Here is a 24,938-nt window from a genome sequence, read left to right as displayed (position 1 = left end):
TTCTGTTGACCAATACCAGCTGCAGGTGTTGCAGTTTTCGGTGCATCTCGTCGATTTGCTGAGCATACTTCTCAGATGTAATGGTTTCGCCAGGATTCAGAAAGCTGTAGTAGATCACACAGGCAGCAGACCATCAAACCGTGACCATGACCTTTTTTTGTGCTAATTTGGCTTTGGAAAGTGCTTTGGAACCTTTTTCGGTCTGATCACTGAGCTGGTCATCGCAGGTTGTCGTATAAAATCCACTTTTTGTCACACATCACAATCTGATCAAGAAATGGTTTGTTGTTGCATAACAGAAGAGAAGACGACACTTCAACGTGATTTTTTTTTTATTTCCGCTCAGCTGATGAGGCACCCACTTATTGAGCTTTTTCAACTTTCCAATTTGCTTCAAATGCCAAACGATCGTAGAATGGTCAATGTTGAGTTTTTCAGCAACTTCTCTTATAGTTGTAAGAGGATCAGCTTCTGTGATTGATCTCTCAGTTGGTCGTTGTCAACTTCTGATGGCAGGTCACTGCACTCCTCATCTTCAAGGCTCTTGTCTCCTTTGTAAAACTTGTTGAGCCACCACTGCAGTGTATGTTTCATTAGTAGCTCCTTGGCCAAATATGTTGTTGATGGTGCGAATTGTCTCCGGTGCTTTACAATCCAATTTGACCTTGAATAAGAAAATTGCTCAAATTTGCTTTTTGTCTAACATCATTTTCACAGTCTAAAGGAAACATAAAATAAACAGCAAGGAATAAGTCATTAGCAAAATATATATATATATATAAAGCGAGAAATGCCCATTGAAATAATGTATAACATAACCACATTTATTTAAGAATGTACTTGAATATCAAATGGCAAATTCCAACAATGCAAAAACTGTGATTGCTTTTGCACCAACCTCATACTAGCCACGCATCTTTCTACTGAAACTGGCTAGAGACCATGTCTCAGTGGTGGAGCCAGTATAGGACGCTTCACATTTCTTCCCCTAGGACACGCTGTCATTGTTTAGGTTTCTTGTTTTGTTTTGTTTTGTTTTTTCCTGAAACAGGGTCTTACCCTGTTGCTCAGGCTGGAGTGCAGTGGCACAATTACAGCTAACTGCAGCTCCAGCCTCTTAGGCTCAAGTGATTGTCCCACCTCAGCCTCCCAACTAGCTGGGACTACGTGCTTGTGCCACACTATTAGGTAATTTAATTTTTTTTTTTTTTTACTTTTTGTGGAGACGGAGTCCCACTATATTGTCCGGGCTGGCCTGTAACTCCTGGGCTTAGGCAGTCCTCCCACTTCAGCCTCCTAAACTGCTGGGATTACAGGCGTGAGCCACTCCACCCAGCCAGTTCTTTAGTTTTAAAGATTTAACCTGGTTGAAGTGTGGCTAGTTCCCTTATGCTTGGGTCACAGACCAATTTGGGTTAACTTTGCCATTGCCTTGCCTGCAGATCATGGTGCTGTTGGGATGTCATTTTGCTGTACCGAGGGTAAACAGTAGCTCCCTCCTTAACATCTGTCCTTTAGTGTAGGACTTTGCCATTAAGAACCGGAACACTGTTGGCTATTAGGATTCCTATTTCTTTTGGGTTTGTAATAGAAGCTACTGTCCCCCTGATCGTTACTGATTGAAACAAGAAATCTGTTGTTCCTGGATTTCTTTCAGTTGTCTTAACATAGACCCTTCCAAGTCTCACAGATGTCAAGGGTTTTTGAAAGTAGGATGTATTCTGATCTTTTTCAAGTGGCTGCATCACTGACCCTCATAAAATAACTGAAAATATTGGGAGATGACTTTTCTGCCTAAATGTTAGGAAACTAAATTCTTGGTATACTGCTTCTCTAGTTGTTAAGGAAGAAAGTTTCTCTTGTAAACTTTTTGGGGGACTAGATTTATTTCCTCCCCCACTTTTCTTTTTTTTTGAGATAGAGTCTCGCTCTGTTGCCAGGCTGGAGTGCAGTGGCGTGCTCTCGGCTCACTGCAACCTCCACCTCCCAGGTGCAAGCGATTCTCCTGCCTCAGCCTCCTGAGTAGCTGGGACTACAGGTACATGCCACCACACCCAGCTAGTTTTTGTATTATTTTTTAGTAGAGATGGGGTTTCACCATGTTGGCCTGGATAGTCTTGATCTCTTGACCTCGTGATCCGCCCACCTCAGCCCCTCAAAGTGCTATGTCCTCTCCCCCCCGGCTTTTTTTTTTTTTTTTTTTTTTTTTTTTGAGAGGGAGTCTCGCTCTTTTGCCCAGGCTAGAGTGCAGTGGTGCCATCTTGGTTCACTGCAAGCTCCGCCTCCTGGGTTCATGACATTCTCCTGCCTCAGCCTCCAGAGTAGCTGGGACTACAGGCGTCCACCACCATGCCTGGCTACTGACTTTTTTTTTGTTTGTTTTTTGTATTTTTTTGTATTTTTAGTAGAGATGGGGTTTCACCGTGTTAGCCAGGATGGTCTCCATCTCCTGACCTAGTGATCTGTCTGCCTTGGCCTCCCAAAGTGCTGGGATTACAGGCTTAAGCCACTGCGCCTGGCCTATTTCCTCCCATTTTTATGGCCATTCACAGCCTTTGGCATACATTAAAATCTGATCATTGACTTCTAAGTGGGAGAGTGGTATCTCTCTTTTCTCCTCATGTTAAGTAAGGACTTAGTCTGTAAACCTCTCAGTGCCTCCCTACCCTGAAGCCTCCTATGGTCCTTTCTCTCTCCCTTGTGAAGGAAAGGTCCCTCTTTTAAAGCATTATTCAGACCAGAAGGAGGAAAATCAAGACATGCTGAAAAACCCCTGTTTTAATCAACTCGCCTTTTAATTTTTTCAAAAGTCATTATTAGGCATTGGAAGCCATTGACCTTCATCAAACAATGAGCGCAGTATTTCTTTTCCGTATCACATGTGGTGCTACTCCACTGCTATGGTGTGATCAGAACACCTACATTAATAGGAACGTTACTTCTCTGAAGTAATTTGAATCTTCATTTAGTAGACTAACCTTTTTTTTTTTTTGAGATGGAGTCTCACTGTGTCTCCCAGGCTGGAGTGCAGTGGCGCGATCTCGGCTCACTGCAAGCTCCGCCCCCCGGGTTCACGCCATTCTCCCGCCTCAGCCTCCCAAGTAGCTGGAACTACAGGCGCCCGCTACCACGCCCGGCTAGTTTTTTGTATTTTTAGTAGAGACGGGGTTTCACCATGTTAGCCAGGATAGTCTCGATCTCCTGACCTCGTGATCCACCCGCCTCGGCCTCCCAAAGTGCTGGGATTACAGGCTTGAGCCACTGCGCCCGGCCAGTAGACTTAACCATTTTTTCAAATTTTGTTTTTTAATATATACGAAAGTTACAGGTTTCTTTTTTATTTGACAAATGAAAGGGATTTTATTTTCATTGCAATAAAAAATAAATAAATGCTCATTATTTAATAAGAAAATTCACATCTGGGCTCAGTGGCTCACGCCACTCCCTGCACTTTGGGAGGCCGAGACGGGCAGATCACCTGAGGTCGGGAGTTCGAGACCATCCTGACCAACGTGGAGCAACCACATCTCTACTAAAAATACACAATTAGCTGGGTGTGGTGGTGCATGCCTGTAATCCCAGCTACTCGGGAGGCCGAGGCAGGAGAAGTGCTTGAACCCGGGAGGCGTAGGTTACGGGGAGCCGAGATCATGCTATTGCACTTCAGCCTGGGCAACAAGAGCGAAACTCCCATCTCAAAAAAAAAAAAAATTCACACGTACAGAAAGAGATGCTGAAGAAGGTAACAGTCACCTACAACCCCACCACCAGAGATAACCACCTTGTGGTAACATTTCAGATTTATTTCTCTGCCATAGCCACTCTTGTCTGATGAAGGAGGGTTCACAGTAGATATGCTGTTTTTGTTCATTTGCCTTTAAAAATATATATATTGTAAATATTCTTCTGTGCCATTGAATATAAAACATGGTAATTTTAAATTTTGTGTGGTGTGCATTTTTGGGGAACTTGTTTATAGTGACTTTCAAACTGAGCATTTACAAAGAAATTAACAGTTGTTGGGTGTGTTGAATGTGCAGGGTTTTGCTGAGCACTTTACAGGGGTGTCTCATTGAGTCCATCACTTCCTGCGGGCTTGTGCAATAGCCTCCTTGCTGATACTCCTGCTTTCAGTCTTCTTCCTCTACAACTTATTTTTCATATGAAAACCTGAATAATCTGGCCAGGCACAGTGGCTCACGCCTGTAATCCCAGCACTTTGGGAGACCAAGGCAGGCAGATCACGAAGTCAGGAGATCGAGACCATCCTGGCTAACATGGTGAAACCCCGTCTCTACTAAAAATACAAAAAATTAGCTGGGTGTGGTGGCGGGTAGTCCCAGCTACTTGGGAGGCGGAGCTTGCAGTGAGCCGAGATCTTGCCACTGCACTCCAGCCTGGTGACAGAGCGAGACTCTGTCTCAAAAAAAAGAAAAGAAAACCTGAATAATCTTTCAGGAATGCAAATGAGATCATGTTTCTCCTCTGCTTAAAACCTTCCAATAGCTTCTCCTTCCATGTCAAAAAAAAAAAAAAAAAAAAAAGCCAAACATATAACCAAGATCTGGCCTAGGTCCCATCATCGCTTCATGTATCGTTGGCCCATCTTTCTGTTTCTTCAGTATGACATTTGTTTCAGCCTCAGGGCCTTTGCACTTCCTTCTGGTTCCCCTGCCTGGGGACATTTGGATAATTGCTTTTTTTTTTTTTTTTTCCATTTCAGGTCCTAGTTCAAATTGAATCCAAGTGAACTGACCCCATAATACATGTTAATTGTGGAAAAAATTTAAATTTAGCAAAGTCAAGAATGGAGCGTGTCACTCATGACTCTACCATCTACTCAACATTTTTGTGATTTTTGTTTTCATTTAATTAATTCCATTTATTCGTTCTCTTAACACAGTGCCTATAATATGCCAGGTATATTATACTGGTGTTAGGTTGGGCTATAATATTAAAAAAGACAGTCATGGTTCTTGCCCTTGAGGTCTGTTAGAGCAACATCCCTTCTGTGGAGGAGGCTACATGGTATAATGGTTAAAAACTCACACTCTGAAGCCAGGCTAGGAACATACAAAAATCCTGGTTCTACCCCTATCAAGTTGTATGGTGGCTTCTTATACTCTGAGCTCCATCAGTATTAGCTAGTTATTTCTGTGTAACAAATCACCTCAAAATATAGTGGCTTAAAACAACAAATACATACTATTTCACAGTGTCTGTAGATCAGGAATTCAGAAGTGGCATAGCTGAGTGGTTCTAGCTTGTGGTCTCTCATGAGATTGTAGTTAAGATTTCAGCTGGGGCTGCAGTCATCCGAAGGCTCAACTGGGGCTGGCAGGCCGCCTCCAAGGTGGCTCACTCACAGGGCTGGCGAGCAGTGCTGGTAGTTGAGAGGAGGCCACTGTTCTTGCCACATAGACCTCTCCACACGCTTCTTGCATGTCCTCACGACATGTAAGCAGCTTTCTGCAGAGCAAGCAATCCAAGAGCTCACAGGGTAGATGCAAGATGTCTTTATAATCACAGATGCTCCCCTGCTGTTCTGCAGTATACTGTTGGTTCCCCAGTCTACCCTATTCAGTGAGAGAGGGCACTCACTCAGCAAATGTGCTGGGAATCAATGGGGGCATTTTGGAGGCTCGCCACTCACTGTCTGTAAAGTGAGCATCATAATGCCACCTATACCGCTACCACCCCTTGTCAGCATAAGGGGAACATGAACCTAACATAATGGGGGCAGGGATCGGGCAGAAGAGGCTTCCCAGAGGAGGAGACTCTTAGGCAGAGACTGGGCTGCTGAGCGGGCATTCGGGAGGTGACGATGTTCCAGGCTGAGGGGAGGTGTGTGGGAAGGTCCTGAGTGGGAAGGCACTGCCTGCGGTAGTGCGTGGCCTGGAGGGGACAGCAGGGTGGACCAGGATCAGGGAGGCCAGGACACACTCATCACTGTGTCCTTGAGGGAGATCTTTCTTCTCTAGGAATATAGCTGAGCTTACCCCAGAAACCAGGGGAGAAAATAGGAGCCAAGTTTTCTAGAATGCGTTTCTTCTGTGAAATGAGGTTTGTGTGTAGGAGGCATCTGTCCAGAGCTCTTCAAGTTTTATTTCATTATTGCTGGAGGGAACTAACTCTGGTCCTGTTGGTTGGGACTGAACTGTATTTCTGACCCTTTCCCATGTTTAAAGTTCCCCCTTCCATTAGGGGGACTATGCTTTGTGCTTCTTCTTGTAACAATGTGTTTAGCTTATTTAGCAGCATCAGATTATCCTTCTGATGTATGCATTCGATAAACCTGGACGCCTGTACAGATTTCTTTTTCCTGGTAGCACTGTGTTTTCTTTGGCTTGTTATGCCTAAGGTCAAATATGTTGTGTTTTGGGTCCCTGACACCTTGGATTTGGATGAATAATGTCATTTAAGAGGAGGCAAGTAAAAGGCCAGGCACAGTGGCTCATGCCTGCAATCCCAGCACTTTGGGAGGCTAGGGCGAGTGGATCACCTGAAGTCAGGAATTTGAAACCAGCCTGGCTAACACGGTGAAACCCTGTCTCTACTAAAAATACAAAAATTAGCTGGGTGTGGTGGCGCGTGCCTGTAATCCCAGCTAATTGGGAGGCTGAGGTGGGAGAATCACTTGAACCTAGGAGGTGGAGGTTGCAGTGAGCCAAGATCATGCCATTGTACTCCAGCCTTGGTGACAAAGCAAGACTCTGTCTCAAAAAAAAAAAAAGAAAAAAAGAGGATACAGGTAGAATTTGTAGTGTGCTGATTAACCAAAGTCACTCTAAAGACAAGTTCCTCCACCCTTTTCTTTTTGGCCAGAGTTGATAATTTTCAGAATTCATCATTTTGTCAAGTTTTTTTTTACTGTTAAATATGAATGATATGCTTTCCTCTGGACTTTTAAGACTTCTGGAAATTACATGCAAACATTTGTGCAGTCTCATGTTTGGTTATTGGTTTTTGGGTTTGCTATTTTTGGGCGAGGAGGTCCATATCCTTCATCAGCTTCTCAAGGGGGTTTGTTAGAGGTACAAGGGGAGGCTTTGGTTTGGTTATGACAGTGCTATAGCCAGCAACCTGGGGACCACCTGGGTGCTGCTCCCCACTTCAAAACGTGTAGCTAGCAGGATGGAAATCCTGTCTACGTGGAAATCCATGTGGTGTTGGATAGGCCACGATTCATTTCCCTAAGCCTCCAATGCTTCAGTTGTTCGTAATTTTTCTCCCAGAATCTTCATGATCCATTTTTGTACATTCTTATGGCCTTGCGATGAATTCCTAGAAGTGGAATTTGTACATCAAAAGAATAGAAACTTTTAAAGGTTTTTGATAGATATTGCCAGTTGCCCTTCTGGGAGGTCTACTGTACGTGTGTGTTAACAGTGACGAATCAGTATTCATTTCTCTTATAAGGGAGGAAATGAAAGTCATTTGGTGGCGTACAGGCACAATTAGACCTGACAGCCTTTGTCTTTCTCTTCTGTCCTGTAGGCCCCTCAATTCCCTTTACTGCTTTCTTCTTTATGTTACAGATTTAATGCTTGAACACATATTGAAATTTTTGAAAGTTACCGTGAATCTAATGGGGCATAATAGGCAGGTTTTCTTAATCCTGGCAATGACCAAACTAATCACTCGTCTGTGGTGGCTTGGTGGAAAAACAGTTTGTCAGCAGAATTTGGTAAAGAAACAGTCACAAGGACAGGGTGTTGGTCTCATGTTTGAGTGCTTCCCTGAGGAAAGAAAAGATAAAGGGAAGAATTGGGTGAATTCATCAGACTGTATTTGGCAGATGGAGATGAAGTGGGTGCAGGTCATCGCCCACGACCTGTTTCCCAGGCTTGCAGAGAAACTGCTGCTCAGGAGCTTGTGACTGTGAGGGCCCCAGGCCGTGGCATGCGTTGGTGCGCTCTCAAGAATGTGGCCGTGGCACTCACAGACACATACCAAGCAGCCTTGGCCCCCAGTGCCCCTGCCAGCCTGCTCAGGGGCATACTGGATGACTGGAGCCTGGAAGGCGGGTCTTGCTGGGCAGGACAGATGCCTTACTGTCAGCCCAGGAAGAGATCCGTGATCGCAGACAGACTTCTGAGTAGGGCCCTGAGGAAGGAAAGAGTGTTAACCATGCAGTGAAGGGCGGCCCCACCAAGGGTGCCTTCTGACAGGGAGTTGGAAGGTGCAGGGGCTGGATGTGTTTCATTGGGATACAGATGAGTGTGCCCTGTGGTTAGGAAGATGAGGAAGTGTAGGCACTTGCAGGGCCTTTTCTTTTGAGTTAGTGAGTTCCCACCAAATGTGGCCTTGTCTGTTTTTGATGCCTTAGGACTTGGGGAGAAGGCCACAGCCTGTGACCCCAGCATCATCCCCCCCGGGGCCTTGCCACCCTCTAGCTTTCATCCTTGACTCCTCACTTGCCCTCTCTTTCTCGCCCGATACAGCAACAAGTGCCTAGAATACATCTCACACCACCCACTGCTCTGCTGTCAGGGCTACCACCCTGGCCCCACCTGCCTTGCCCTGGCTCTGATTTGAAAGACTTCCCAGCCTCCTGTTGCCATCTGGGTCTGCCCTTCTTCCGCTAGCAGAGAGAGCCTCCCTCAGAAACTTACATCAGATCTTTTCACTACCCAGTTTCCTGTCCCTCAATGGGTACCCATCTCAGTTAGAGTAATATTCAACTTCTGTCCACAGCCTGCGTGGTCTGGGCCTGGTTTCCCTCTCGAATTTCCCTCCTGTCACTCCCTTTGTTTACTGTCAGTGCTTTTTCCTCTTAGGGCTCCCTGGGCCCTGCCCTTCACTCAGCTTCTGGCGCCTGGCTCTTTCAGACCCATGCAGGCCCCAGCTCACATGGCATCTTTTCAGAAAGACCCTCCCTGATGGCCCAGGCCACAGTACCCACACCAGCATCAGCTCTTTGTCCTCCTCCCCTTTTCATTTCTTTGCAGCTCATGCCATCTGAAACCACCTCATTGAATTATTGATTGATCTGTTTGGAATGAGTGATCCCATTCTTCTTAAATCTCTTGTGGCCTCAGAATGCCATGTTGCAGTGGAGAGTCCGACTTCCTTTTTTTTTTTTCTGAGATGGAGTCTCACTCTGTTGTCCAGGCTGGAGTGCAATGATGCAATCTCTGCTCACTATAACCTCCACCTCCTGGGTTCAAGCGATTCTCGTGCCTCAGCCTCCCGAGTAGCTGGAATTACAGGTGCCTGCCAGCATGTCTGGCTAATTTTTGTATTTTTAGTAGAAATGGGGTTTCACCATGTTAGCCAGGCTGATCTCAAACTCCTGACCTCAGGTGATCCACCCGCCTTGGTCCCTCAAAGTGCTAGGATTACAGGCGTGAGCCACCGCGCCTGGCCTGACCTCATATTTGAATACCGAGTTTTAGTTCTTGAGGAGCTGCAGGTTTTATGAGAAGGGAACGCGTCTGATTCCTCAGAGGAGCCACAGGCCAGCTCTCCAAAGTAAAGTGCTTGTGTGCATGTGTGTGCACACACCCACGTACACACATGTTCACAAATAGGGCATCTCTTTTAAACAGAAATGGCCACCTGCATTTGAGAAAATAAAGTTTCATGCAGAAGAAAATGACACGTTAATCTCAATCATCAAGATTTAGACTGATGGGAATTCTACACAACAAATGACTTGGTTTAATTAACATGGAAATTGCGAGGAAAAAAAATGAAGTGGAACCTATGGATTTAAAAATTAGGAAATTTTAAGATTTCCATAGTAATTTTTTAAAAACAATATTTTACTTCCAAAACCCTGCGTTTTCACATGGGAGCTATCTGCTGGAGCTGAGTGGCCACTGCTCTCTTGAGCAACATCACCCAGATGAGAGGGCCCCCTTCCCCCCGCCCCCCATACACTCCTATGTGTACAACTTCCTGAACCCTGTAAGCATTAGAGCTTGCAGCCCCCTGCTTTTTCTGTTTCCTTCTTGATGGGAAGGCTGGCAGCAGGATTTACTTGGTTGCTACATTTGTGAATTTGTAAAATAGTTCATGCTTTGCTAGGTCTGTAACTTCTTGGGAGGCTTGGTGTGCCCTGGCATTTAGCAGCAACTCAGGGCTTATGGAAGACTGTCACTGGCAAGAGCAAAGTCCCCCCAGGACAGAGCCAGTGACGACTAGCTGTGTATCCTCAATCTGATGGAGGTGGAAGTGAGGCAGCAGCAAGGAGCAGAACAGGAAGCTTCCACTGATGACCACCCTGCCCCCAGCTAGGCTGAAAGGCCTCTCCAGAGCCCTTGCATCAACCTGGCTTTGCACTGGTAGAGGGGGTGTTGCTTGTTACAGCTGGTGAAGAAGAAAGGTAGTAAATTACATGACGGCCAAGGCTCTGTCTGACCCTGTCTGCTGTCGTGTTCCTGGCACAGAATAGTCTCTGTTGAAGGAATGAATTAGTGCATCTTTCCAAGCCTTGGAGGACCTATCTATAATAGGCCCACCCTATAGGGTCTTTGTGAGAACAAATTAAAACCTCTATGAGAAACCTAACTAAGGACAATTGGAAATAACTTAAATATTTATTAATTGGGAAGAGCTAGATAATTGTGGCTGTCATTCTGTACAACACTCTGTGGCTGTTAAAGTGATAGAGGTAGTTTTATGTGGATTGATGTGTTCAATGTGTTCAATGGAAAAGCAAGGGTAATATAATCCCATGTATACAACAGAAAAATTGGGTCTGTAAAGTGTTGAGAAAGATCTGGCGATAGTGGTTATCTTTTGAGAGTGGAATGGATTGGGGTGGGTATGGCCTGGAGATGTGAGGGGAATTTTTCACTCTTTATTTCACATACATCTGTCATTGGCACAGAAAATTAAGCAGTAAACCTAAAGAAACAGAATAGTGCTTGTTATATAGTTAGATCAATAAATTGTAACTATTATAAAAGGTAATTATAAAGTTAGTAAGGGCCAAAGGTCTAACTAGAGTAGGTCGGTTATAGAGAAAAACAGTTTAATCAGTTGTTGTTTAACTTTTATGGAATGTAACTTCCTTAGCTTTAATTTGGAGAGCCAAACTATGGCCCTAGTCTTTTTTTTTTTTTTTTTTTTTTTGAGCTGGAGTTTCGCTCTTGTCCAGGCTGGAGTGCAGTGGTGCTGTCTTGGCTCACTGCAACCTCTACCTCCCAGGTTCAAGTGATTCTGCTGCCTCAGCCTCCCAAGTAGTTGGGATTACAGGCGTGCACCACCATACCTGGCTAATTTTGTGTGTGTGTGTGTGTGTGTGTGTGTGTGTATATATATATATACACATTTTAAGTAGAAATGGGGTTTCACCATGTTGGCCAGGCTGGTCTCAAACTCCTGACCTCAGGTGATCTACCCACCTCGGCCACCCAAGGTGCTGGGATTACAGGTGTAAACCACTCTTCCTGGCCCCTAGTCTTGTATTGTATTGTATTGTATTATTATTATTATTATTTTTTTTTTTTTTAGATGGAGTCTCGCTTTGTCACCCAGGCTGGAGTACAGTGGTGCGATCTTGGCTCACTGCAAGCTCTGCCTCCCAGGTTCACGCCATTCTCCTGCCTTAGCCTCCCGAGTAGCTGGGACTACAGGCGCCCGCCACCACGCCCGGCTGATTTTTTGTATTTTTAGTAGAGACGGGGTTTCACCGTGTTAGCCAGGATGGTCTCAATCTCCTGACCTCATGATCCACCCGCCTCGGCCTCCCAAAGTGCTGGGATTACAGGCTTGAGCCATCGCGCCCTGCCTGTATTGTATTATTTTTTAATCAGGTTTATTGAGGTATAATTTACATATCGTAATATTCCTCTTCTTTATTATACAGTTCTATGGACTTTGACAAATGCATACACTTGTGAAATTGCCACCACTTTTGAGATACAGAACAGTTCTATCACCCCCTAGAATTCCCTTGTGCAGCCCCTTTGTAGTCATCCTTTCCCTCTTCTCCCAGCTGCTGGCAACCCCTGATCTGTTTTTTGTCTCTGTAGTTTTGCCTTTTCCAGAATGTCATGTCAATGGAATCATACAGTTGGAAGCCTTTGAATCTGGCTTCTTTCATTCAACATAATGGGTGAGGAGTCAGCCACATTGTTGCATGTTATCCATAGTTCCTCCTTTTGTGTCTCTGAGTAGTAGTCTCTTGTATAGATGTACCACAGTTTGTTTTTTTTTTTTTTTTTGGAGACAGAGTCTTGCTCTGTCGCCTAGGATGGAGTGCAGTAGCGCGATTTCGGCTCACTGCAACCTCTGCCTCCTGGATTCCAGTGATTCCCCTGCCTCAGCCTCCTGAGTGGCTGGGATTACAGGCGCGCCACCACGCCGGCTAATTTTTTGTATTATTAGTAGAGATGGGGTTTCACCATGTTGGTCAGGTGGGTCTCGAACTCCTAACCTTGTGATCCACCCAGCTCGGCCTCCCAAAGTGCTGGGATTACAGGCGTGAGCCACTGCGCCCGGCCCACAGTTTGTTTATCCATTCACCAGCTGAAGGATGGTGCTCCAGGGTCCTAGACCACAGAATTCTGGCTTTGTTATCTTTATTTCTACCAGTCATGCCTCTCTCTCTCTCTTTTTTTAAAAACCCTAGAAGATTATTAAGATTTATAAGACTGGGTATGGTGACTCATGCCTGTAATCCCAACGCTTTGAGAGGCCAAGGCAGGAGGATCACTTGAAGCCGGGAGTTCAAGACCAGCGTGGGCAATGTAGCAAGACCCCATCTCTACAAAAAATTTAAAAATTAGCCGGGTGTGGTGGTACACACTTGTCGTCCCAGCTACTCAAGAGGCTGAGGCAGGAGGATCGCCTGAGCCCAGGAGTTTGAGGTGATAGTGAGCTATGACTATACCACTGCACTCCAGCCTGGGCCACAGCATGAGAGCACTTGTCTCAAAAAATGTTTAAAAGATTTATACTATAGTCTTGTTCAGAGTCTCCATAGGAAAGGAGCGGCATGAAATGCAAATTATTTGGAGGTTTTGGAGGTTTCAAACTTTTAATTATTTGACACATATAGTGCTTTCTGTGTGCAGGCACTGTTCTAAATAAGGCTTTCAAATATTTAAAAGTGCTTAGAACAGTTACAACACATAGTAAATGCTATATATCTGCTTGTTAAATAAATAAAAATTTAAGTTTACAAATAATTTGTATTTCACATAGAAGAGGTGTGGGATAATATAAACAGGCAGGAGACCAGGGTTGTAGACCCAAGTACTATCACATTCCCAGCCTACCCCTTAACCTAGTCCCTTGGGTGAATTATTGACTCTGGGTCTCACTTACTAACATATGAAAGGAAGTTCATAATCTGAATCCTCCTGAAGGAATAGATAATATCTCAACTTTAATATTTGAACTCTCAAGTTTGGTCAGTATAAAAGTAATGTTATAAAATGTGGCTATATCTGTTTATTTTAAATTGTATTGGGTCTGGATAATTTGTTTTTTCCTTTTTACAAGTATATAACATCCTATTGGGATCTGTATTAAAAGTGTACTAAAAACATTCACCACATGGTGGTGCTCCCTTAAAAAGCCAAACTAAAAATTATAGGCCAGCATTGAGTATTAGGCATGGAGTTGATAGGGGCAGTTAGAGTGCCAGTATGTATGTATGTATGTATGTATGTATGTATTTAGAGACAGGGCCTCACTATGTTGCCCAGGCTGGTCTTGAACTCTTGGCCTCAAGTGATCCTCCCACCTCAGCCTTCTAAGTAGAAGGCTTAGATTCTACATTTATAGGTTTATATTCCACATTTATGCTTTAAGTTTTAGGGAAGTAGGGTCCTGTCATTTTATTAGCTTGATAACTTATACAGATGCCAAAATATAGGAACATTTGTTCTTTCTTAGGCGCTATGACATATTCATGTACATTAACTGACGTCATACTTTTTAAATGTTCCAAATCTTCACTCAGAAGTTTATGTGCTTGACAGGAAAAGAAAAAGTACATCTGTAAGGAAAATATGATAGGTATTTCTCCTTCAAAAACTGGTGTTTTTATTTATTTATTTATTTATAGCCTAATGTGTTCTTTTTTTTTTTTTTTGAGACGGAGTCTCGCTCTGTCACCCAGGCTGGAGTGCAGTGGCCGGATCTCAGCTCACTGCAAGCTCCGCCTCCTGGGTTTACGCCATTCTCCTGCCTCAGCCTCCGAAGTAGCTGGGACTACAGGCGCCCGCCACCACGCCCGGCTAGTTTTTTGTATTTTTTTAGTAGAGACGGGGTTTCACCATGTTAGCCAGGATGGTCTCGATCCCCTGACCTCATGATCCGCCCGTCTCGGCCTCCCAAAGTGCTGGGATTACAGGCTTGAGCCACCGCGCCCGGCCCCTTATGTGTTCTTAAGTCATACGGGGATAGCAGTACACAGCCTAAGACAAGCTGCAGTATATTTTCCTTGGTCAGATGACTTTTTCTTTTTCTTTTTTTTTTTTTTTTGAGACAGAGTCTTACTCTGTCACCCAGGCTGGAGTGCAGTGGCACAGTCTTGGCTCACTGCAACCTCCTTCTGGGCTCAAGCAATCCTCCCACCTCAGCCTCCTGAGTAGCTGGGACTACAGGCACATGCCACCACACCCAGCTAATTTTTGTATTTTCAGTAGAGCTGGGGTTTCACCATGTTGGCCAGGCTGGTCTCAAACTCCTGGCCTCAGGTGAGCCGCCAGCCTTGGCCTCCCAAAGTGCTGGGATTCCAGGCATGAGCCGCTGCACCCAGCCAAAAGTTGGTGTTTTAAAAAAATGCTTCCTGGTAACTGCCCTAGAGAGAATAATGTTAACATTTCAGTTCTGATTCTCTTGAAGCACAGTATCCCTGCCTTTTAGATTTGAAATGGATACTTCTAAGCATTTGTGACTGGCTGGATTTCAGTCATTTACGTCAGGACACTGCTCTGGTCGGCCCACCTGCATCTTTGGTAGAGAGATATCTCCCAAACATACAGTTTCCCTGAAGGATTTTCGTTCCTGCTATGTTCATCAATTCACTTGCCAAGTATTTACTGTTTGTCCACATGAGTACAAGGGCATTGAGCTTGTGCTATTGTAGACTCACAGATGGTCATGATTTTCAGGAATTGAATAGAGAAGATGGAACACTGAGACACTGGATTCAAATGCTAGGCCTTACTGGGTTTATGTTAGTAATAGACACATGGAGAATTACAGCGGGTGAGAGGAAAGAGACATCTCCTCACTAGGGTGATTGGTCAGGGGAAAAGATGGGAGTGGTTTTTGGTGGGAGAAGATGAGGAGCTGGGATCTGGGCATATGAAGAGGCATGGGGTACTGAGGTGGAATTTCACCACACCCCAGATGTGTTGAAAAGAGGAAAGGGTACAGGCAGGAGACACAGAATCTGGCCAGAGTGAATGTCCTGAGCAAGGGCATGGGAAGAGGAAAACCCAGGGGCACAGGGATTAGGTGAGGATCCAACTCTGAATGCTTGCCCGAGGGGCTGCACTGATGAGGATTTTGAGTGAGATGGGGGCAAACATGATAGACGAACTTCGGGGACAATTTAGCATTGTCTTCAAACACAGGTATGAGGAAGACTTTTGCTGGTGATAGGACAGATTAACTATCCTGAAAATTGACCTGACAAAAATACTTAGACCTGATCCCTAAAATATAACAAACATCTTTTTAATGAATAGCTGAACTTGCAAGAAAAAAGGTAAATCCCCAAGGCCTATAAAGTAAAAGATGAGCTGGCTGGGCGCGGTGGCTCACGCCTGTAATCCCAGCACTTTGGGAGGCTGAGGCGGGCGGATCACCTGAGGTCAGGAGTTCAAGACCAGCCTGACCAACATGGAGAAACCCCGTCTCTACTAAAAATACAAAATTAGCTGGGCGTGGTGGCACATGCCTGTAATCCCAGCTACTCGGGAGGCTGAGGCAGGAGAATCGCTTGAACCTGGGAGGTGGAGGTTGTGGTGAGCCGAGATCATGCTATTGCACTCCAGCCTGGGCAACAAGAATGAAACTCCATCTCAAATAAAAAAAAAAAAAAAAAAAAAAAAGATGAGCTGAAAATAAGAGAGATAAGCCAAAACTGTAAGTGTCTTGACATTGTTTGCTAATTTCAGTAACCAAGATGCTTTTTTCCCGCCAATGTTTTGTTTTTGTTGCTGTTGTTTTGAAATAGGGTCTTGCTCTATTGTCCAGGCTGAAGTGCAGTGGTGCAATCATGGCTTACTGAAGCCTTGACCTCCTGGGCTCAAGTGATCCTCCCACCTCCTGAGTAACTGGGACTATAGGTGTGAGCCACCATGCCTGGCTAACTTTTTTTTTTTTTTTTAACTTTTTGTAGAGATGGGGTTTTGCCATGTTGCCCAGGCTGGTCTTAAACTCCTGGACTTAAGTATCCTGTTTCAGCCTCCCAAAATGCTGGGATTATAGACATGAGCCATTGTGCCCGGCTCCCCAATAGTTTTATTGAGGTATAATTGACATAAAATAAGCTGCACATATTTAAAGTATAAATTTGATAAATTATAAATTATATGTATATGCCCACAAAACAATCACCACAATTAAGGTAGTGAAAATGCCCATCCATTCAGAAGTTTCCTTATGATTCTTTGTAATTCTTCCCTGATTTACCTCCTTCCTGGTCCAATACTTACCTGTTTTCTGTCACCATAAATTAGTTTTCATTCATATAAAATTTTAGAAAATACAGTAATATACTATGTGCTCTTCTTTGCCTGACATAATTATCTTGAGATTCATACATGTTTTTGGATCAATAATTTGTTCCTTTTTATTGCTGAGTACTATTCCGTTGTGTGGATGTACCACAATTTGTTTATTTGTTTATCTGTTGATGGGCATTTGTTTCCCTTTCTGGGCTATTACAAATAAAGCTACTAGAACATATATGAACACATCTTTTTTTATTTTATTTTTTGCCTTTTTCCTACAGTATGAACAAAACTTTGTGTGGACATTTGCTTTCTTTTCCCTTGGGTAAACAGGAGCATGATGGCTGGTCATATGGTAGATGTCTATGACACTTGAGTCTTAAAGGCTGTTTGGGGAACAGGAGACACAATCTTGGGCCTGTGGTAAACAGGGACTTGGAATTCAGACCACCCTATGAAGCTAAGATCATTGATTGGCTACACTTTTAACAAAATGATAGACTAGAAATAATAAGCTGTTGGCAGAATATTTAAAAAAGAAACTTGCCAGTCATGGTGGCTCATGCCTGTAATCCTAGCAGCTACTTTGGGAGGCTGAGGTGGGCGGATTGCCTGAGCTCAGGAGTTCGTGACTAGACTGGGCAACATGGAGAACACTCATCTCTTAAACAAACAAACAAACAAATTAGCCAGGCATGGTGGCGTGCACCTCTAGTCGCAGCTACTTGGGGGCTGAGGCTGAAGTGTCACTTGAACCCAGGAGGTTGAAGCCGAAGCTGAGATTGCACCACTGCACTCCATCCTGGGTGACAAAGTGAGACCCTATCTCAAAAAAGAAAGAAAGAAGGGAAGTCAGGAAGGGAAGGAGGGAGGGAAGGAGGAAGTGAGGAAGGAAAGAAAATAAAGAGAAAGAAACTCTTCTGATTTGGTCTGCACTTCGAGTGAGAGGAAACAAAAACCTCCCCAGATAACTTTTATTCTAAGCATGCCTTCTTTTAAACTTTGTTTGACTTTACCTGGCCTCTGTAGTTTGTGAAATTCTGAGAAGAGACATTACTTTAGAGAGATCCTAGGTTGCTAGAGTTCCTAGTTAGCTGGCAGAAGTCAATACATATCCTCTTGGACTATATCTATCTTTATCTGAGCCTTAGCACCAGATTCCCAAAGATACAGCTTCTCCAAATGATCTTACAATTCAAAACTAAGAACATGAGAAAACAAACAACCTTGGATCGCAGAGCAGGAAAATGAACAGTAGAACCACAGTACTTTATAACTTTAGATATAAAAACTATCAGATTCAGAATATAAAATACTGGTTTAAGAACATTTAAATAAATAAAATGTGAAATAGAAAAGAAGTAAGGACTAAAATCCTATGAAGAAAAAGAAGAGAATTGAAAAAAAACTAAAAAAGAAATGAAAACTACAATCAGTGAAATTAAAACTTCAGTGGATGGGTTTAACAAGTTAGACACAACTGAAGAGAGATTTAGTAAACTGAGGGATAAAGCGGATGAAATTATACAAAATGCAGCATAGAGAGACAGAAGTCTAAAATATAAGCCTATAAGGAGAGAAAAAAGAAGATGATAGAGAGAACAGATGAGAGGCAGTATTTGAAGAGATATTGCTAAAAAATTTCCAAGAATAGTGAAAACAAGAATCTTTAGATTCAGGAATCAGAGCAAATCCCATGTGGAATTAAAAAAAAAAGAAAAGAAAAGCCTTATTCAAATATAAGGCTAATAGAACACCAAAGACAAAAAGAAGATCTTAAAAACAATCAGAGAAACTGATTACTTCTCAAGGACCCCTATTAGACTGAAAGGAGACTTCTCTACAGCAACAATGGAAACGAGACAGAAGACAGTGGAATAGTATCTTAAAAGCGCTGAGAGAAAAATTATTGTTAACCTGGAATTTTTAACTTAGCTAAAATATAATTTAGTAATGAGAGCATGATAATGACATTTTCAGATAAAAAAAAAAACTGATGCCTCAAGCACGCTCTCACAAAGGAACTTTTGTACTTTTAAGAAAGAGAAAATGATCTGAAAAGGAAAAATGTCTGCAATGCGAGAAAGAATAGTGAGGGAAAAGAAAAAGTGGAATGAGTAGAGAATTAGTTATGTGGTATCACATGGCAGCTCACTCAAGAAAGATAAAGCTGGCCCTGGGATAACAGAGCTAAACTTTAGAGTCCTGAGTCCTGTTAATACTCGATCCTCTGGGAAATTCAATTAAGTGAGCTTCAAGTTAACCTAAAAAGCTGTAGTGAGGCCGGGCGTGGTGGCTCATGCCTGTAATCCCAGCACTTTGGGAGGCTGAGGTAGGTGGATCACCTGAGGTCAGAAGTTCGAGACCAGCCTGGCCAATGTGGCTAAACCCCGTGTCTACTAAAAATACAAAAATTAGCCAGGCATAGTGGCTACTCGGAAGGCTGAGGCAGAGAATCACCTGAACCTGGGCAGCGGAGGTTGCAGTGACCAGAGATCATGCTACTGCACTCCAGCCTGGGCGACAAAGTGAGACTCTGTCTCAAAAAAAAAAAAAAAAGGAAAAAAAACGCAGCTGTGGTGAATCTTTTCTTGAGGTCTTTGGGGGCTGCCTGTTGGTGGACAGGCTGACGTGAAGTTGGTAGCCCTGGAGGAGCTGGGGGGAGTTGCAGGGCTAGTGTAGACAAGCTACAGAAGCCACGAGTGAGGTGCCCTTCTAGGGCTCTTTATTCTTTGTTTGGTTTTAATTTGAGACGGGTTCTTGCTATATTGCCCAGCCTGGTCCCAAACTCCTGGGCTTAAGTGATCCTTCTGTCGCAGCCTTCCAGAGTGCAGGGGATACAGGTGTGAGCCACCATGCCCGGCCTCTTCACTCTTATTAATTTAATGTTGGTTTTCCTAGATCTTTGTCTTTTTTTCTGGATTTTGGGAGATTTCTTTCCTTGAGTATTTTTCATTTATTTTCTATTAAGTTTTTATTTTGGCAGTCATACTTTTTAACTACCACAGCTCTTACTTATTTAAAATATCATTTTCCTAGTATCACATTCTTGATTTCTGGGCATATAATCTTTATGGGTCTCTCAGAGGATATGAGTTATGGTTTTTTGTATTTTGAATTATCTACAGTTTCCTGAATGATCTGTTTCCTTCAGGATAATCTGTTCATCTTGGTCTTTTTCTGTGATGCTCTGGGCTTTCCTCAACAGTCTGGTAATCCTGGTTGTCCATTCATGCTTAAGAAGGGGAATGGAAGGGTTGTTGGGAGTTCTACATACGTGGGTGGGGTTGTCCATTGGCTGGTTTCAGTATAGGACTAATGAGTAGGGGAATCAAGGAACCTCTCAGGGCTTTGTGTTGGGACACTGACACACTGCATTAGTACTTTCCAAACTTTATGTTCTTCAGAGAAGACCCCTCCTTGCTGGGGTTGAGCGGGTGGAGAAGTGGGTCAGAGGTGTGCCTTGGCTGGCTGCCGCTTCATATACAGATGTATAATCCCCTGATTTCCCCTGCCCTCTGTGCCTCACTCCCTTACTCGCCTCTACTTGCCATCTTCGTGTTTGGGGCTCTTCCGGGCAGATGGGCTTTGCTCCTCACCTGTGAAGTCCTCTGCTCTCCTTTGCCAAGCAATGCTTGCCCATCCATTTTCAGATCCCGCCAGTTTTTTGAAGTATCTTGTATGATGACAGCTTCTTTCTGTTCTCACCATTGTTGTGGTTTATACCTTTTTTTTGCTCCTTGGCTGTAATTTAAAGGGGTCACCGGCAGAAGCGGGATGAGTGCATGTGCTCAGTCCACCATCTTGACCGGGAGCCCCAGAGCATCATTTAATTCCTGTGATATTATGGATTCCTACAGGTAGGAAAAACATAGACCATTCAACCAAATATACTTTAACCCCTAGAGATTTAGTTTTAACTTGTTTAGAATTGTTTAAAAGTCTCTTGTATTTTGTAATTTTTTCATTTTCTCCTTGAAAGCAAAAACGTTTGTGGCAAATAGGGAAGAAAAACTTTCTAGTTAATTGAGAATTAGGATAAGTGAGATTTAAATATTATCAGATACTGGTAAGAACTATGGCTTTTAAAAAGTGTCGTCTTAGAATCAGTTTCTAATTACTTGTTCACAGAAGAGTCCTGCAGCTGTGAGGTGATCACAGCCTTTGGCCTAAGCCGCTGCCAGGTAAGTGAAAGCCAGGCTGGAGTCACAGAGTGGTAGTGACTGCACCGGAGATGTGTGTGCCGTTTGTTAAGATGATTCGAATGGTAGTTATGGCAACGAAGATCCACAGAGGGAGAAAGAAAGAGATGCTGGAAAAGCAGCAGCACAGTTTAATAACAGTCATCGTTCACGATGGCAAGGTTGTTTACTATAAAAATTCCATCCTTCTTGCCTCTGTGCTGCCCTCCACCATTTTTTTGCTTGACATTAGAGCTTGCTGATTTATGGCATAACGCAGTACATTTCACCTCTGAAACAAAGTCTGTAAAGGCTTGAGATATATTAAAGTCTTTATTCCTCAATGCTAAAGACCTCCTACTGTTTAGCCCTCTATACATTTAGCCCTTTATGCTTGGGGAGGGGGCGGTTATAAATTTCTAGAGGGAAATGGATTGGCAGTGGTATGTCTGATGGTGAAATGCCTTGACTAAACAAACAAGGCTGCTCCAGAAATGCACACACAGCAAACATATATGCCATATAAGTAATGTGTTATGTTGGGGGTTACTTTAGGTTTAAAACAAATGTCATACTCTTGATGCTTTTAGGTAGCTATTATCTTGGTAAGGATAAGACAGAAATATGGTAAGTTGCATCTGATTTTGAGGGATACTGCGGGCAAATCTGACAGCTAGCTTGATTACTAGAGGTTTAATTAGTTACAGCTGCTCTGCCATTGTATTAATTAGAGCCACTCTGCCTTCAGGAACCATGGATGCCTTTTATAATTTGGATGTTCTTAAAAAGAACACTGTGTGAAAGTGAGCAGCGCTAGGCCGGGCACGGTGGCTCACGCCTGTAATCCCAGCACTTTGGGAGGCTGAGGTGGGTGGATCACGAGGTTAATTCAAGACCAGCCTGGCCAAGATGGTGAAACACCGTCTCTAAAAACTACAAAAAAAAAATACGCCGGGCGCTGTGGCGGGCGCCTGTAATCCCAGTTACTCTGGAGGCTGAGGCAGGAGAATCATTTGAACCCAGGCAGTGGAGGTTGCAGTGAGAACCACTGCACTCCAGCCTGGGCAACAGAGTGAGACTCTGTCTCCAAAAAAAAAAAAAAAAAAGAAAGAAAGAAAGAAATTGAACAGCCCTAAATGTGAACCACTTCAAAAAAAGCAAACACATTTTCCTTTGGTTTTTGGCTGTTTTAGGAAGGAAGCCATACGGTGAACCAGGTGATGCTGAAGTTATCTGGATCCAGGCCATGCAAATGTAGCCACTTTTACGTTTGTGATACTGGGGCTGATCTTGGAGCTCCCTGGATCTGACCAGTCTCCAGATGAAAACTCTTGCAACTTTCGTTTTTGGATAGTGCTCACCTTGTATCTGTACTCATACATGCCATTTCTAGGCGAGTTGTCCCCTTTCTCCTCCCTCTTCCCTCATCTCCCTCTCTCCTCTGCCTGGCTGATGCCAGGAAGGAGGAGTTTTCTTTTATTTAGATAAAAAGAAGTTGAGAGGAGGGAGCTCCAGATATGTGGGATACTCAGCACTGGAGACATTTGGGCTGGAATTCTTGTTTCCATTCTTTTCTTACCATATGACCAAGTAAGTCCAAGAAAGTAGATTGGACTCTGAGTGGGCAATGAAGGTGGAAATGTGGTCCTAAAGAGAACAGGCAAATTAAGAAAAGATTGCTTTAAGATGGTCAAATTGTTTTGCCCGTTGAAGAAGGTGATCAGACCCTAATGAAATTGAAAATGAGGAGAGTATTCCCACCTCCTGCCTGGTCCTAGCGACTCTGCAAATGGGTGCCTGATTGGTCTGTTGGCTCTGAAGCCAGCCTTTGCTGGATGTATTCAGCCTGTTTTGAAGTTGTGCAGAGAACCTCACTTGCGTCATTCTGAAGATGCAGTGAGTCAACGCAGTCCCAAGAGAGCAGTAATGGCCCTAAACAGAAACTTGGAATGAAAAATAGCCATGGATTTAAAGACATAGCGCGTTCTTCCTATTACTTCATTTGGTAATGGTAAGATTAATTCACAGAAAACCCTCCTTGAGTAGCGTACCTTAAACACATGTAGAATGATTTTTTTCTTTGCTTTTCCCATTTAGCCTTTTGAAACAGGATACACAGTAGGGTGACTGCTTTGGGAGGGCACTGGTACAGTAATTCTCTACCTCTCACTTGCCCGCCTGCGTCCCCATCTCCACCCTCAGACAGACAAGCACTCGTAGCTGCTTTTGGACTCCTCCGGCAATGTCACGGTAGTTTTCTTTGAACATTCTTGATCCTCTGTCATGGTGACATGCGTTTGGATTTTCAGTGGAGAAGAATTGCCAGAGAAGAATCTTCCTCTAATTTTAACCATTGACCATATTTATATATGCAGTTTCAGCTTGACTTTTAAATTGATAATCTTTTCATAGAATTCCAGATAACATCTTACTGTAACAAACACCAAGGGGATTATCCAAATTCCTATTTGAAAATATGTCTTTCATATTAGCAGATTTGCCAGCTGCATTATTATCTATTAGTGTGTACTGAAAGTATATTATTTTGGCTTATTTTGAGATTAGATAATTCCCAATGGAATTTTCCCCTTAACCATCTAAATCTGTATTGCTTTTTTCCCATTTAGTCTCCTAAACAGTGAGGCTTCTGGGCAGGAAATGAAAGAAGAGGAGGTAATATAGAATAATGCAGTGACTTTCAAGCATTGTGACCTGTGTAAGGAATACATATTCAGTTATGACTTAGCATTCACATATGCACACATACATATACGTATACACATCACATTCACGTGTATGCATATATGTACATATACAGCTGAAGAAGGCCTATGGATTAGTGCTTTTCCTTATTGTGGAGCACAGTGATATTTTCTTTTTCTTTCTTTCTTTTTTTTTTTTTTTTTGAGACAGAGTCTTACCCTGTCGCCCAGGCTGGAGTGCAGTGGCGCGATCTCAGCTTACTTCGACCTCCACCTTCCAGGTTCAAGCAGTTCTTCTGTCTCAGCCTCCCAAGTAGCTGGGACTACAGGCATGTGCCACCATGCCTGGCTAATTTTCTTGTATTTTTAGTAGAGACGGGGTTTTGCTATGTTGGTCAGGCTGGTCTCAAACGCCTGACCTCAAGTGATCCGCCCGCCTTGGCCTTCCAAAAGTGCTGGGATTACAGGTGTGAGCCACTGTACCTGGCTGATATTTTCTATTTTATTTCATTTTGAAAAATATAGGCTGTGACTCATTAGTGGATCTCATGACTAAGAATGGATCCTGACCCAAGTTTGAAGAGACTGGCAGTGGTAAAGAGCATGGGACTCCAAAGTTTGTCTACCCAGTTTTAAATCCTGGCTTTCCCCTTAACTTGGGTGGGATCACACCATTAACCATGTTAACCCTCTGAAGCTTTGACTCCCACACCTGTGAGATGTGAATGTTGATAACACACACCCACCTCATAGGATTAATGAGAACATGCCAAGATACAATGCGCTGAAGGTATTAGCATGTCTGCTCAGAGCCCCAGCAAATGTTAGCTGCTGCTGCTGCCGCTGCCGTGGTGGTTACTGTCCTTACTAAGATGCTGCAGCTGGATTGGCTTCTTGGGAAATTGTGGAATTCTGTTCCCTGAGGATGTTGGGAAGGACAGATTGTACTTACCAAGAGCATTTATTGTTGTTTTTATTTTCTTAAACATTTCCAATGAAAATCGTCAAACCTATAAAGTTGAAAGAACAATGCAAAGAGCTACCCATATGTCCCTCACCTAGATTCATCAACTCTTAACACTTGCTATCTCTGTTTACATAGAAACATTTCCCTCTTACCAATCCACCTGGAAGCTGGCTACATACTCACGATAGCTGAGAACAAGAACACTCTCTTACACCATCACATTATTGCCACACTTAGGAAAATCCACATTGATCCAGTAACATTATTCGATATACAGTCCATATTCAGAATCCTCCAGGTATCAATAATATTTTAAATATGACCCATTCAATGAATTTAAGATGGATTAGATGGCCTATGGAGTTATTCATGGATATGAGGACCTGTGAAGTAAAAAATAACCACCCAGTGTTAAGTGTAACTCTCGTGTGGAATATTA

General features: G+C 43.4%; 1 protein-coding gene and 1 long non-coding RNA gene across 2 annotated transcripts in view; one reads left to right on the top strand and one right to left on the bottom strand.

Annotated features, from left to right (window-relative positions):
* Positions 1–24,938, top strand: part of ABL1 (ABL proto-oncogene 1, non-receptor tyrosine kinase) — a 185,216-nt gene that overhangs the window by 47,938 nt on the left and 112,340 nt on the right. The window lies entirely within an intron of this gene.
* On the bottom strand, positions 975–16,027 carry LOC144335030 (uncharacterized). Its single transcript, XR_013405410.1, has 2 exons — positions 15,888–16,027; positions 975–2,018 (listed from the first exon to the last, which is right to left on the bottom strand). It is a non-coding gene; the product is annotated as an uncharacterized LOC144335030 (long non-coding RNA).

Source organism: Macaca mulatta, chromosome 15 (genome assembly GCF_049350105.2).
Source record: "Macaca mulatta isolate MMU2019108-1 chromosome 15, T2T-MMU8v2.0, whole genome shotgun sequence".
Classification (NCBI taxonomy): domain Eukaryota; kingdom Metazoa; phylum Chordata; class Mammalia; order Primates; family Cercopithecidae; genus Macaca; species Macaca mulatta.
This window is presented reverse-complemented; position numbering and strand designations above follow the sequence as displayed.